The sequence below is a fragment of the Notothenia rossii genome (genome assembly GCF_949606895.1).
Source record: "Notothenia rossii genome assembly, chromosome: 3".
Taxonomy (NCBI): Eukaryota; Metazoa; Chordata; class Actinopteri; order Perciformes; family Nototheniidae; genus Notothenia; species Notothenia rossii.
Genome location: NC_136901.1, coordinates 56,997,903 through 57,012,952, shown reverse-complemented (window position 1 = coordinate 57,012,952; position 15,050 = coordinate 56,997,903). Strand labels below are relative to the sequence as shown.

General features: G+C 40.7%; 1 long non-coding RNA gene across 1 annotated transcript; it reads right to left on the bottom strand.

Annotated features, from left to right (window-relative positions):
• Nucleotides 1-70: 70 nt before the first annotated feature.
• Nucleotides 71-2,592, bottom strand: LOC307033561. The gene is made up of 3 exons (XR_013806552.1): nucleotides 2,495-2,592; nucleotides 2,178-2,254; nucleotides 71-147 (listed from the first exon to the last, which is right to left on the bottom strand). It is a non-coding gene; the product is annotated as an uncharacterized lncRNA (long non-coding RNA).
• Nucleotides 2,593-15,050: the final 12,458 nt, after the last annotated feature.

Here is a 15,050-nt window from a genome sequence, read left to right as displayed (position 1 = left end):
CATCAGCAGTAGAAGATGTTTGCATCCATCCATTGCTCAGACACAAAAAGATAATCCACATCTTCATCTTGGCAGCATTTTCTTTTGGCTCAAATATTTAATTTAAAATCTTTAGCTTATAAATCCATCTGAGGTCATTCTCCAACACTGGAGGGGAAAAAAAGGTTGGAGATTAAATGATATTGCAGCAGTGAATACTCCCAGAATATATCAATTATTACATGTTACTTGTTAGATGCTTTTATCCAAAGCGACTTACATACATTGAGTACTGTGGGCAATCTCCACAGGAGCAATTTGGGGTGAAGTGTCTTGCCCAGGGACACAACGACATGCTGACTGCAGTGGGGTTTGAACCTGCTATCCTCTGATTCGAAGATCAGCGCACTAATCCACTGAGCCACAGCCTCCCGGAAGTGGAAATTTTATAGCAAATGAGTCCAATATTGGTAATACAAGAACATGTTAAAGTAATTGTTGGTAGAATATTAAGCAAGACAGAAGACACATTCCCTATTGAGTGTTATCAGCCCATGTAATGCTGTTAATCTGTTATGATGTTTCTCTACTAGTATGTTAATCCTAACTGGCCAAACTGCACGTATGACGGCAGGTTATGAAAGTGAAACAAAACTACTATGTTGCTATGTTTAAAAAAAGATCAATGGTTGTGCTAAAACAAATATGTTTCTTATGTCAGTTAAGTTTCACATGTCGGAGTACGGAACCTACTCGAAATGTAGCAGACAGCTTCCATGAGGCTGATTCCTGTTGAGACAGCCGTTCAGCAGGCCAACAACATCGTTATGGATTAAACCTGTTATTAATATTGTTTGGGCCATGGAGCAACCTTATCATTCATGTGGACTGGTCTTTGTGTCTACCTGATGTAAGTTATTTTAGCTGTTTCTAGTTTCCATTAACTCCTGAGAAAAATATTTGTCTCTTTAGTCCAAAATGCTTTAGGATGTTCACCATAGTCTCTAACTGTGTCTGTCTGCTGCTTTTCTTCATCTGCAGGTAGTGGACAATGTACCTTTGCAGTAAACAGTGTACAGCTTTTCACAGCTGCGCTGCAGCTAAACATCAGTGAAGGAAAACAATGACAAAGCAGCCGGACATAGAGAAGTTTGAGTAGGTAGAGTCATCACTACAAAGCACCTTCACATTGTCACAATACTTCCAGATTATTGCAATACTTTGTTATTTAAAATATATTGATTATAACTGCTTTAGGTGCCCCATATGCAGCATCTACACACATTGGTCACATCTAGCTGTGTGCTCATGGTGCCATTTATTTCAGGCTACTTTGCTCAGCAACCAACCAGCAAACTGCAGCAGCTGATCCAGGCATTGTTTCTAATATGTTTCTATTAAAAATGGTAAAAGCAGTGTTTTGTCTCTGTTCTACCCCGCTATGCTCAGTGTGTATTTGTGTATGCCAAACACAGGAATTAGAAACCTATGATTGAAACACACTTCAGGATAATAATATTGAATGTGGGACAGTTTAGCACCTCTGCTCCAAAAATGTATACATTGGAACACTGGATAGATTTTACGTCAAGGGTAATACAATAAAACAATGAACCTCTTCTCCACGTTAACTGAAAACCGATATTAATTGAAGAAAATAAAGATGGCTGTGATAGTTTGTTCATCATCACGTGATAAGAGTAGCAAGCTGCTGCCTTCAAGAAGTTCAACTACTTTTGAATTAGGGCACAGCTGTTGGGAAAAATAGGCTTTGTGCTTCACGATGACATCACTTTCACTTCAATTGCGCCTTCCACCTGTCTTCATTGGCAGCAGTGGATTTGAGCATGTAGAAAATGTGACATGTGTACGATAAGCGAGTCAAATTAACCAAACCTTAATGACTCTTTGAAATGCCCAAAATCCATCAGAAATCTGTCGGAATATGCAATTTAACCAAAATCTTCCATCAAATATACAACTACAGAAGGCTCTTATCTCCAGTGTATTAACTAACGTTAGAGAATGCAATGCCTTTAAGCTTCTTTGGCTCTAACGAAAAACCCTTTGACATCCAACGTCACAACAGCATGAATGAGTTAAAGCGGTCAGTGGGTGAAGTCGACAGGAAACATCCATCCTGTATTCTCACTGGGGGACAATATACCAGATTCAATCAGAAGATGGACAGAAATTACCATACAAGACGGAGGGGAGGGTCCCGGTACAGGACAGGGGTTGATGTGAGTGTGTGTCCGTGTCACTCAGAGGCTTCCTTTAATCAAGTTAGAGGATATACCATTTCAGTTAAAGCATGGAGGCAGAGAGGACAGGATGAAAAGGAGGGATGAATGGAGGACAAGGATTGTGTTAACGCAATGACATTAGGAGGCAAAGAGGGCAAGAGTCACAGGGGGTGTTCTGTTAAGAAGCCCTCAAATGGAAGGTCATATTAAACTGATTCTGTGAAACACATTTTCATAACATATATTTGTTTTGTGAAACATTAGCTTACACTTTTTACATTAGCTCTTCTTCTTCTTCTTCTTCTTCTTCTTCTTCTTCTTCTTCTTCTTCTTCTTCTTCTTCTTCTTCTTCTTCTTCTTCTTCTTCTTAACAGTACATTCAACATGCAGCATTTTGAGAGCCTGCTCAGTTTCATTTCAATTTCCCAATTCGGGATCAATTGAGTAAATCTAATACAAACCAGTTAACTGAACTTTGTATAACACAATGTCAGTGTGAACATTGAGATCAAAGCCATTATTGAATAACCCAAACCCTCACTGACCCTGACCCTTTTGTTTGCTTATTATAGTTCCATATGACACGTTTTAGACCAAGTAACAACATTAAAAAACACCCAAAATAATCAGCACATCTCTTCCAGAATCTGATTCTAGGTTAAGGGTTAGGGTTAGAAGGTAAAACATTGAATTCTCTGTAATTGAAATATATATCTTCTCTGATAGGTATGTCTAATATCCCGGCTACTGTCCTGCTCTGAAGCCAAACTTTATTTTTTCCCTTAAGGCTTAACAGAAGCCAATCACTATATATATACCACTAAATGTCAGGATATTGGCCATGACTCATGCAATATTCTCACTATCTGGCATGCACACCTCAGAGAAGCTTACAGGTCAGCAGATAAGCTGCACACAGCGTTAAAGAAGAGTGTTTTACCTTCCTCCTCTTCCTCCTCTGCGTCCGTCCTCTTCTTCACCCCCTCTTTATCTGCCACTATAGGAACAGATGGCTCCTTTCTCTTCTCTCGATTCTTCCCTAAGACCCCCACTCCCCACCCTCTGCCCCACCCACTGCCACACTGAGAGTACAAATGTAAGCGTTTGTGGAAGCAGTGTCTTTCCTTCACTTCAGAAGATTCAACCTCAGTTTCCTCACTGTTCCACCTGTGAGTTCTGCATCCCATCGTTAACATACATGATAATAGATGCGTTGATTTGACACGATTCCGCTTTTCTAAAATGAAAGAAAGCACTCTCTGGAATCCTGCATTTGACCCGGGAGGATTAGTGAGTGTTACACAGCAAAGATGGGTTTAGATTTGTGTGTGCATGTTTCCCTGTGTGCAACATCTGCATGTGTATCTTCTCTCGTGACGGTATTAACATTTTACACACAATCCTCTTAACATGCGGATTAAAAACTCAAATGAAGACGAACAGATTTGTCTCTCTATCTGTGTTCCCTCGTGTTCTCTCTCTCTCTGCGAGCCAACATAGCTTTCACTGTGATCTATTTCTTTGAATACAGCTGCCTTCCATTCAACACTCTTGAAATGAAAAGCAGAGAACATGAAGTGGAATCACATACTTGGAAGACTGAGTGCATATTATTAGTACCTTGATATTGTCTATATGCAGATTCATGTTCAGAATAATATTCTCCATGCATTCCCTGTAATCTGCTCTTTTACCGCAAAGAACCACACGTGTGAGGCTAATGGTACAGAAGACACACATACAGACTTCAGAATAAAAATACTTGATTTCTCCTGGTGGGGACATTGGGTTTTGTATTTGTAATATTTTAGAATATAAATGTGGGTCCCACAGTAATATTGGGCCTAATAATAGACATGATATCATATTGCAAACCTTTTTTGCATTTCTTTAACCTGTTTCTGATGTTCATGTGCCAGTTTAATATCTAGTAGGTAAGTGAGAGTTACCAAGAGTGAAGCTCAGGGGCCCTTCAGGGGAATCCTTAGTGCCGAGAGCAGCCTCGTGCAGTGATGTACTTGTGTATTAAAGTGATGAACAGTTGTATAGAAATATTGACACAAATGAATGTTGTATACAGTATGAAACTGTAACAAACTAGCGAAATGCAGATAATATATGATCGTTTATCGGAATGTGAAATGTGTGTCAGCCGCTATCGCTTGATTGGACTAATGGCTGTATTTGAGCCTCTTAATTGAACAGCGAGTTGTGTGTGTGGTGAAAGGTGTCAGTATATGTGTTTAGTGGGTTAATAATAAGCATACTTGTAGTATTCTATGTTTAATGTAAGTTTGAGCATGTGAATGAAAGTTTAGAATAAGACATTACTTATTGTAGCGTGCCCGGTGCAATTAACTAATTAAAAGGATTTTTATTGTATAAACTTTTGACGCATGGAAGTCCCTTTTATGTCCATGTATGCAACATAAAAGAAATAAAAAGGGATATAAACATAATAAATGTAAAGTATAGTACAAGTCCTTGTAGCCAAAGGGACCCGGTGTCTGAGGCACAGGAAGGAGGCAGGACGTCCTCCTCAGAGACCCTCTGAAGACTCAGACGCTCCTCCTTCTTCTCTATTGTTTAACCCTGCATCTCTTGTCACATGCCATAAATGCTCCAGTAATAAAGCCTAAAAGAAAACAATGAAAACTGAAATGTTACTCGGAGTTAGCTGCTGCTTCACCTGTGTGTGTGTGTGTGTGTGTGTGTGTGTGTGTGTGTGTGTGTGTGCGTGTGTTTGTGTTTGTGTGTGTGTGTGTGTGTGTGTGTGTGTGTGTGTGTGTGTGTGAGTGTGTGTGTGTTTGTGTGTGTGTGTGTGTGTGTGTGTGTGTGTGTGTGTGTGTGTGTGTGTGTGTGTGTGTGTGTGTGTGTGTGTGTGTGTGTCAAGCTATTAATCTCAGGAGAACCAACCTGAACTAATGCTAATGCTAATGTACTAATTGCTGATTCGCTATGTTTCTCCTCAGAAAATAAGTTCATATGAAAACATGAATCAAAGTTTCTGGGGTGAAGGGAGATGTAACGTTTACTCTGTCACCATGACAACAGGCCACTTCCTCATGAATTCAGCGGCTGGGACAGGTCAAAAGGTCACTTGGTGGTAATGATGACAGATGAAGGGTTAGTGGCTGGGGGGGGGCGGGTGTTGTAAAGTGTCTGAATGGGGCTGTGTGTCTGTGACTGTGTGCTTCATCTTGCTGTTGCCCATAGCAACAACATGCTCTTTTTGGACTCCATGCTTACTCTTGTCTCTAAGTGACCGTCTGTGAAGTCATGCACTCATGGGACCTCTGTACATCTGCAATACAGATAGAATTTTAAAAGACATTTAATATTGAAGTTGTATATTATATATATGTATATATATATATATTCAATCTTTACAAGTGGACGGAAATCAAAGGATGGAATATACATGGAGAAATGTGCCTGGCTAATAACATGAACAAATGATATTGGTAATGGCCCGCCCTGCAGCGCCACAAAGAGAGCAGTGTTGAAAGGATAGTGATGAGCTTCACATGTGGTCTCATTTATGGAATTACGCACTCCTTAGTTAATAATAAAAGGAAAGGAGTGACAATTTGTAACCGGACGAAAATAACTAGACCAAAGCAATTGGGATATTTAAAGCAACCCGCCCCCCTTAATATAATGCCGTTGAGCACAGAATTAGGCTACTAAACGCAAAAGCACGCTCCAAACGTAATGTCGAAATTGGAGTGTAAGACATCTTTTCAGAGACAGTGTGTCTTTGCTCTGAGGTATACTAATGTAAAATATAAGATACACAAAACACAAAATATACCCTTTACAAATATGTTTTCTCTCTGTCATTTAAAGGAAATTATTAGATATGGAGTTGTTCTATGAGCTTATGTAGCTAGTTTAGCAAAGACAAACACTATTTATAGGAAGATTTTGTCATGGATGTTCTCTTTATATATCTATGGTGGTAAAGTAAACCGGCTCAGCTTCACTCTGAAAATAGCATTGTTGACTATAGAAAATCAAATATGGTCATAGATTTTACAGCCTGTCCTCCTACAAAAAACGACCATATAGGCCGATTGTTCATGCCCTTATTACGACCCAGAGACACGTTTTAAAGTGTATGTTGTTTCTTACACGACCACTATAGGTGCTCTAGTGGTCGTGTAAGAAACAACACTGTCTTCTTGATATTTTATATTCTATATTTCTATCATGCCTTCTACTTTCCCCCAATTTTGTATCTAGGCTACTCTTAATATTTAAATGTTTTCATCAAATAAAACATATTCAACAACAATATTCAATAACGTGCTTTAACCACTAGGCGGTGCGTGTTAAAAAACCAGTGGTGTAGTTAATAAAACATAATAATATCAAACATAATAAGACTATTAACTTTATTGTGAAATTAAAACAGAACGGTAAAGGAAAATACAGTTTCAGTCTCTCGATTTGAAGCTTATGCATTGTACCATGAACCTGTATAGACTTGTAACAGTCAGTATGAGGAGTTGGAAAGGTAGTAAATAAAATCTTTAAAAATTGCAAAAAAATCCCTTTCTATCAGCTGTGCACCGTTATGGTGTAAATATAACCTATCTACCAATTGGATCCAATATAAAAGTCAGCCGAATTAGTGTTGATACTGCAAGAGACGTATTGTGTGAAAAGAAATGGAAGATGTTGTTTAATTGCTGATATATTTATGATCCACGTCACGTATTCAGTTTCGGCAGCATTTCTTACAGTTTGTCAAAAGGTCTTCTGATCAGGGCTCTATAAATAAATATCTACGGCAGATATGTAATATTTAATGCAGCCGAACCCTGTATTACAATGCCGTTATGTGATGACTTCCAAAGAGAAAAGCAACAACACTCGGAATAAAGTATTATTTAAAAAAAAAAAAAGTTTTTCCGATTTCATATCGCATAAACACCATATCCCGACATGCATTGCAGCTAAAACAATCGATGTTTTAGCCTATCAAAACCTCAGAAAAAAGAAAGGTGTCTCTCAGAATCGAAAGTGAAAAACCTATGGCAAAAACACAAAACCATTGTACACAATTTAAACCAATAAATGTTGTATAATTAACAAGGATAAACTGATATTTTTTAGTTGATGAGTACTGTAGATATCACTGTTAAATCATTTGATCATTGGTTTTATTATGAAAACGTAATTATAGGACGTATTAAGCTTTTGAACAAACAAAATATTTGGTCGTAATAAGAGCCCGAACAATCGGCCCATTTGGTCGTATTAGTTGGAGGACTTGTTGAGATTTTATGATCCATTTATCGTCTGATCAACCATTGCCCTGCAGCACTATTTTTTGTCCAAGCCAAAAAGTCATTAAACCTCATCATGCTGATTGGCTTCGTAGCCACTTTGGTTTTCATTAATCATCTTTTGTTACATTTATCCAAGCCTGTTTTTACTAATAGGTGGCACTAGAAGAGAGATGTAAGGATATCTGTTAAACTGCTCTGACCCTCGGAGCATCTCTGTCAGCAGAGGCAGCTTGCCACGAGGAAATGGTCCTGGAAGAATAATAGAGCCTGTTCTGACACCATAGTGTATTGGCACCCCCTAGTGGCAAAAGTCGTTACTGTAGCTTTAAGGCACCAAATAGGGCGACTCTCCTTCTTGTGTTTTAGTTTACACAGCAAAGCCATGCAGAGCACATCGTAGCTCAGTTCTATGCCATAATTTTTGTTTTAACCTGTTAAGCCCCAAGGTCCCCGCCGGTGGGGACCCTGTTTTTTTTTTTCAGGACACTGTGTCTCAGGGGGTCTTAATATTTAAGAACCTATTAATGTGTTATACCAGATTAACGGAAATAATCTCAGCTAACTGACGATATAAACAATTTTTACCAAAACAAAACACAAGTGTCATAAGAAGCATCTAAATGACCCCTTAGCGAAAAATGCTAATGGCCATTGGCACAGAACTCAAGATAAAAGTACCATTATTACTTATCGTAGCTGCACATACAAGATCTCTGATTAAAGCTGAGGTTTGACAGATTATTTAGGTATATAGTATCATCACTGAGTGATCCGAACTTGCGACAGGGGAAGCAAAGACAGACATCACAACACGTACCTTTACGTAGCTTCTAGGGAGATCGTCTCACCGTAGCTGTTAATCTGATCAAAAGACGTGTTCAATGGCATTAAAACGAGAAAAAACGCGGCTGAATCGGTTAATCCATAGGTTGATAAAGTTTCTGGGCAATAATTTGAATTATTTATAATCCATAATTCAATTTTTATGTAAAAATCGCAGAGCAAAAGTTAGCTGCTAATGGTAGCCACCAGAGTGGCTGCTGCTTCCGGTCTTCGCTATGCGTCAGTCTAACACACACACATGACTAAATAAGGACTATGTGGGAGTTCCCCTCGATTCCATTGGCTCTGATGGTTAGAAAGAGATGTCACATGTCAAAATCCAGCAGGGGGAGCCAGGGATATGAAAAATCCACCCAAATGGCCCCAGAATTGGGTTTTTTTGTGCTAAATCTGTCTAAAAAGGTCAAATATCACTTGTTTTGCATCAATCTTGATACAGGGTACTTAATACCTGTTGTACTTTGGATTCCTAAAGCTTTTAGTCTACTAACCCATCATCCAAGGTTAGTTTTCACTATAAGTACAAAATATTTTTTGGACGGACACTTCTTTAAAATAAAAAACATCTATATTGAATCTGACTTTTCTACATCCAACTGACAGGTTTATCATTACTTTGAGAAAAAATATTATTAATTTAACTCTTTTAGAAGGGAAGATATGGTCATTTGTTCTGGGAATGTCATTTTCGAGCCTGAAAAACAGGCTCGGGGTTTAACAGGTTTCCTTGGAGTAGATCTGTCTGTAAGTATACAAACTTACCTGTGTGCCAAGTTGTGTTTCCAAAATGTGGTTTAATTGATTGTGTGGTTTCAATGTTTAAGATAAGCTAAACTAACTAGCTGCTAAGCTAACCGACATAGCTCATTCTTAGCATAGGCTGTTGATTATACTGCACTCTATTTGCATTATGTTGCACATGTATTATTTCAATTGTGTAACTTGTGTTGTATTTTTCAGTTTATTCTTGCAGTTTTACAATTTCAAGCCTCAGTAAATGGTCAACTCAACAACTGTCTTCTGAGTCTTTGTTCGCTATCTGTTAAGCTATGCAGTGCGATGCATACGCAAGGGCAGAATAGTAAAAAGACACTTCTCAGCTGGAAAGGCAGCTAAATAATTCTGCGATCAGCACGCTACTACTTCAACCTAAAGACTCATTCATCAGACAGCAGTAAGATGAATGACCAGGAAGAAGAACTCTGGTCTGTGGAGACCAGGTCCCGGGCCTCAAGTCAAAGGTCAAGCAAGTCATCTGCCAGTGCTGCAGAGACAAGGGCAAGAGCTAAAGCCGAAGCAGCAAAAATAAAGGTATCCTTCGCAGAAAGGGAGGCAGCCATGATGAGGCAGAAAGCAGAGGTGGAGGCAAACCTTTATGTTTTGAAGCTGGAAAGTAAAGCAGTGGCCGCTTCTAAAGAGGCAGTCATATTTGAAGCAGCTGCAGCAGATTTGGAAGAAGGACATATTGGTGAGTTACAGGATGTAGCTCAGGAGGATCCAGCAAGACGCACAACAGAATACATTGATAAACATTCATTTTTAAAAAACACTCACCAACAGTTTCAAAACGTGGAAACACAGAAACTCACTTCTGACAATAACGGACAGCAGGGCATACATTGGCCACACAAGTGTGCAGGTGAGCACAAACCCACTGAGGACATACACTATGCATCTCTTCCTGTCTCTCCAGCATTCATTCCAAATAACTACTCAGCTCCAACTCCTCATACTCCTGATCTTGCTCAGTATGTCGTGAGAAAAGTGATGGTGAGTTCTGGGCTCCTTGCCTTTGATGATCGTCCAGAAAATTACTGGGCATGGGAATCATCATTCCAAGCAGTTACAAGGAAGCTGTATCTGTCTGACCATGAAGAGCTCAACCTCCTTGTCAAATGGCTTGGACCGGAGTCAGCAGCACATGCAAAGCGGATAAGGTCAGTGCACGTTCATAACCCCACAGCAGTTGTCAGTAGGATATGGCGGCGCTTAGAGGAATGTTATGGATGGCCTGAGGTGATCGAAAATGTCCTTCTAAAACGAATAGAGACATTTCCAAACATCTCAAACAAAGACATCCGCCAGCTCAGAGAGCTAGGTGACTTGTGACTGGAGATAGATGCCGCTAAATCTGGTGGATTCCTGCCTGACCTAACTTTTGGACATTACAAGAGGTGTTAATCCAATAGTGGAAAAGCTTCCTTACAGCCTACGAGAGCGCTGGGTAACGCAAGGTTCCAGGTATAAGGAAGATTATCTTGTGCCTTTCCCACCTTTCAGCTTCTTTGTGAAATTTGTATGTGCCCAGGCAAAGATCAGAAATGATCTAAGTTTTGCATTCAGTCTCTCCTCTTCCCAAAGTGACATTAGAGTGGATAGAACACCTAAATACACTCCGAGAACAGCTGTTTCAGTTAGGAAAACTGAAGTGACTGCTTCTCTCTCACTGTCTAGCTCAGCTATCAAGACAGAAGAACCAGACAAACAATGCCCAGTGCATAACAAGCCTCATCCACTGTCAAAATGCTGTTGGTTTCGAGGAAGACACCTTGATGAGAGAATAACCTATTTAAAGGAGAAATCCATCTGCTTTCGATGTTGTGAATCCACAAAGCATATTGCCAAAGATTGCGAAGCAACACTTAAATGCAAGGAGTGTGAAAGTGACAAACACAGCTCAGCCATGCATCCTGGTCCAGCTCCTTGGTCGTTTGGTATGTTCAGACCTGAGAATGAGCAAAGCGGCGAGTCTGGAGGACAAAGGCCACCTGAAGTAACTTCCATGTGTACAGAAATCTGCTGTGGTGATCCCAAGCCCAGATTGTGCTCGAAAATCTGCTTGGTGAATGTATACCAGGCTGATTATCCCAACAAGTCACACAGAGTGTATGCAGTGCTGGATGATCAAAGTAATCGGTCGTTAGCAAAATCACAATTCTTCGATCTGTTTGGCTTGAATGGAAATGCATCTCCCTATACTTTAACAACATGCTCAGGCAAAGTAGAGACAGCAGGAAGAAAAGCATGCAACATTATAGTGGAGTCACTTAATGGGGAAACTAAAGCAGCACTCCCTCCTCTGTTGGAATGTAACAACTTGCCTGACGACAGGTCAGAGATTCCCACTCCGGAGATCACACAGTATTTTCCACACCTCAGGCAAGTGACTGCCAAGATTCCTCCCCTCGACACCAATGCTCCTATTCTCCTTCTGCTCGGAAGAGACATTCTGCCTCTACATAAGGTGCTTGAACAGTGTAACGGGCCTCACGACTCACCCTACGCCCAGCGCCTTGACCTTGGCTGTTTCATAGTTGGAGAAATATGCCGGGATGGGACTCACAATTCAAACAATGTCAACGTCTACAAGACCCATGTCCTTCAAAATGGACGCCCATCCTTTCTTTAGCCGTGCACGAACAGCATTCAGGTGAAGGAGAGGTTAAATGGTCCAGCCAAGCATCATCTTCCAGCCCCATCTCACAGCCTGGAAAACGTCCTTAATCGAAGTTTAGATTGTATAGGAGAAAGTGTGTTTAAAAAAACACCTGATGACGACAAACCAGCCCTGTCTGTGGATGACAAGGTCTTTCTCAGAATCATCAAAAATTAGGTGTATATGGATGATGAAAACCACTGGGTGGCAACACTGCCCTTTCGCTTTCCCCGCAAGCCCCTTCCAAATAACAGAGAACATGCCTTGCAGCGTCTCTCCTCTCTCCAGCGCTCATTCAGAAGGAGACCAGACATGAAAGGGCATTTATTTGACTTCATGCAGAAGGTCATTGAAAACCACCAAGCCGAGCAAGCTCCACAACTGCAGCATTGACAAGAGTACTGTTATTTGCCTACATTCGGTATCTACCACCCGCAAAAACCAGGGAAAACAAGAGGGTTTTTTTATTCCAGCTCTCAGTACAAAGGAGTGTCATTGAACAACGTTCTCCTCAGTGGACCCAACCTCAACAACACTCTAATTGGGGTCCTACTGAGATTCAGAAGGGAGCAAATAGCCGTCACAGCTGACGTAGAACAGATGTTCTATTGTTTCAAGGTCAGACAGGACCATCGCAACTTCCTGCGGTTTGTGTGGCACAGAGAAAACGACCCAGATAAGAAGATTGTTGACTACTGGATGACAGTGCACGTGTTTGGGAACAGTCCATCACCAGCAGTAGCAACATACAGGCTGAGAAAGGCCGCAGAGCAAGGGGAAACTGAACATGGCACAGACTGCAAGGAGTTTGTATTCAGGAACTTTGATGTCGATGATGGACTAATTTCATTGTCAAAAGAAGATGAAGCTATTGATCTGCTACAGCGAACCAAGAGCCTACTGGCTGAGTCCAATTTGAGGCTTCACAAAAATAGCTTCAAACAGTGCCAGGGTCATGGAGACCTTTCCTTTTGAAGAACGAACAAGCGACTTTAAAGATCTGGATTTGGGAGCCGAACCTTTGCCTCTCCAACGGAGTCTGGGCATAAGCTGGGAACTCAATAATGACAGTTTCACCTTTAAAGTTTCACTGTCCACTGTGAACAGTCTCTTTGACCCCCTGGGATTTGGATCTCCCATCACTGTGCAAGGCACAAACTTTATTGGCGCATACAGAGAGCTTCAGATAAATAGGGACGATCCTGAGATCAAGAACTATCTGCAAGACCATGGTTGTACATGGATATTTAATTCACCTCATTCCTCACATATGGGTGGAGCTTGGGAGAGGATGATTGGTGTGGCTCGACAGGTCCTTGATGGACTGCTGTTGAAGAATAAGGATAAGCTGACCCATGAAGTCCTGGCCACTTTGATGGCTGGAGTTATGGCCATTATGAACGCCAGGCCTCTGGTTCCCATCTCTTATGATACAGACCTTCCTGAGATACTCTCACATGCTACTCTTCTAAACCAGAAGGCGAGTGTGACACCCACACCCCCGGGGGACTTAGAACTGGATCACCTATGTAAGGCACAGTGGCGCCAGGTCCAGAGCTTGGCGGACTCCTTCTGGAAACGGTGGAAGCAGGAGTATCTGGCAACTCTTCAGCCTCAGAGGAAGTGGACCGAGGAGCAGCCTAATCTCCAGGACGGTGACGTTGTTTTGTTAAAGGACGTTCAAGCACAACGTAATGACTGGCCTCTTGGTCTGATAGTAAAGGCCATTCCAAGTTTGGACTGCAAGGTGCGAAAGGTCATGGTGAAGACCTTAGATCAAGGGACAGCTAAAGAGTACCTTAGGCCCATCAGCGATGTGGTGTTACTGATACCAAGGGTAAAGAGATGTAAATAGTGGTAAACAAGTTTACCAAGCAGGGCGTGTTATGACACCATAGTGTATTGGCACCCCCTAGTGGCAAAAGTCGGTACTGTAGCTTTAAGGCACCAAATAGCGCGACTCTCCTTCTTGTGTTTTAGTTTACACAGCAAAGCCATGCAGAGCACATCGTAGCTCAGTTCTATGCCACAAATCATTTTGTCTTAATCATTGGAGTAGATCTGTCTGTAAGTATACAAACTTACCTGTGTGCCAAGTTATGTGTTTCCAAAAAGTGGTTTAATTGATTGTGTGGTTTCAATGTTTAAGATAAGCTAAGCTAACTAGCTGCTAAGCTAACTAGCTGCTAAGCTAACTAGCTGCTAAGCTAACTAGCTGCTAAGCTAACTAGCTGCTAAGCTAACTAGCTGCTAAGCTAACAGCTAACTAGCTGCTAAGCTAACTAGCTGCTAAGCTAACGGACATGGCTCATTCTTAGCATAGGCTGTTGATTATACTGCTCTCTATTTGCATTATGTTGCACATGTATTATTTCAATTGTGTAACTTGTGTTGTATTTTACTGTTTATTCTTGCAGTTTTACAATTTCAAGCCTCAGTAAATGGTCAACTCAACAACTGTCTTCTGAGTCTTTGTTCACTATCTGTGAAGCTATGCAGTGCGATGCATACGCAAGGGCAGAATAGAGCCTGCTTTTCAGTATGTAAAGTTAACTTTGTAATGTGTTTTTGCTTAGGTTAAATATTTCTTCCAATTTATAATAATTTATAATTCGGATTTTGCGGAATGGATTATTGATTTAAAAATAACAATAATACTATTTATTTACAGATTTGTTACAGAATTGTTAGAGTTAGCTTATGGACAGCACAACAGAACCGACTAGGCAGGTTACAGTACAAATCATTCTCAATCTAATCCGTGCACACCGCCGGATGTTGATCTTGTGATGTCATTAAATCATAACAATATGTGGAGACTCTCCTGTTATTGGCTGAAAATGAAGTAAGAACAAAAGAAAAGCAGTTTGTTAATGCAGACTCAGCGGTTTGTGAATGTAACAACATCTAAATAAGTTTAAATTAAATTGCATTGCCTTGCACATGCCTCTAACAAAGTAGAACATTTGTAGCTATTACTAGGCAGATTACCCTAAAAGCAGCGACGCAATGTATTTTACACCGAGCAGGTACTTGCCGTACATTTTGTTATTTTTCTGACTGATAGCCGATAGTTAAATAATGCAATCTGCTAGGAAAACAGAAAGTAATGAAAAACCATGGAGATACCGGGGATTGAACCCGGGGCCTCATACATGCAAAGCATGCGCTCTACCACTGAGCTACATCCCCATATAGTTAATTAAGGAGAGTTCAATAATAATTACATGCACGTCGTCATTGTTTCTC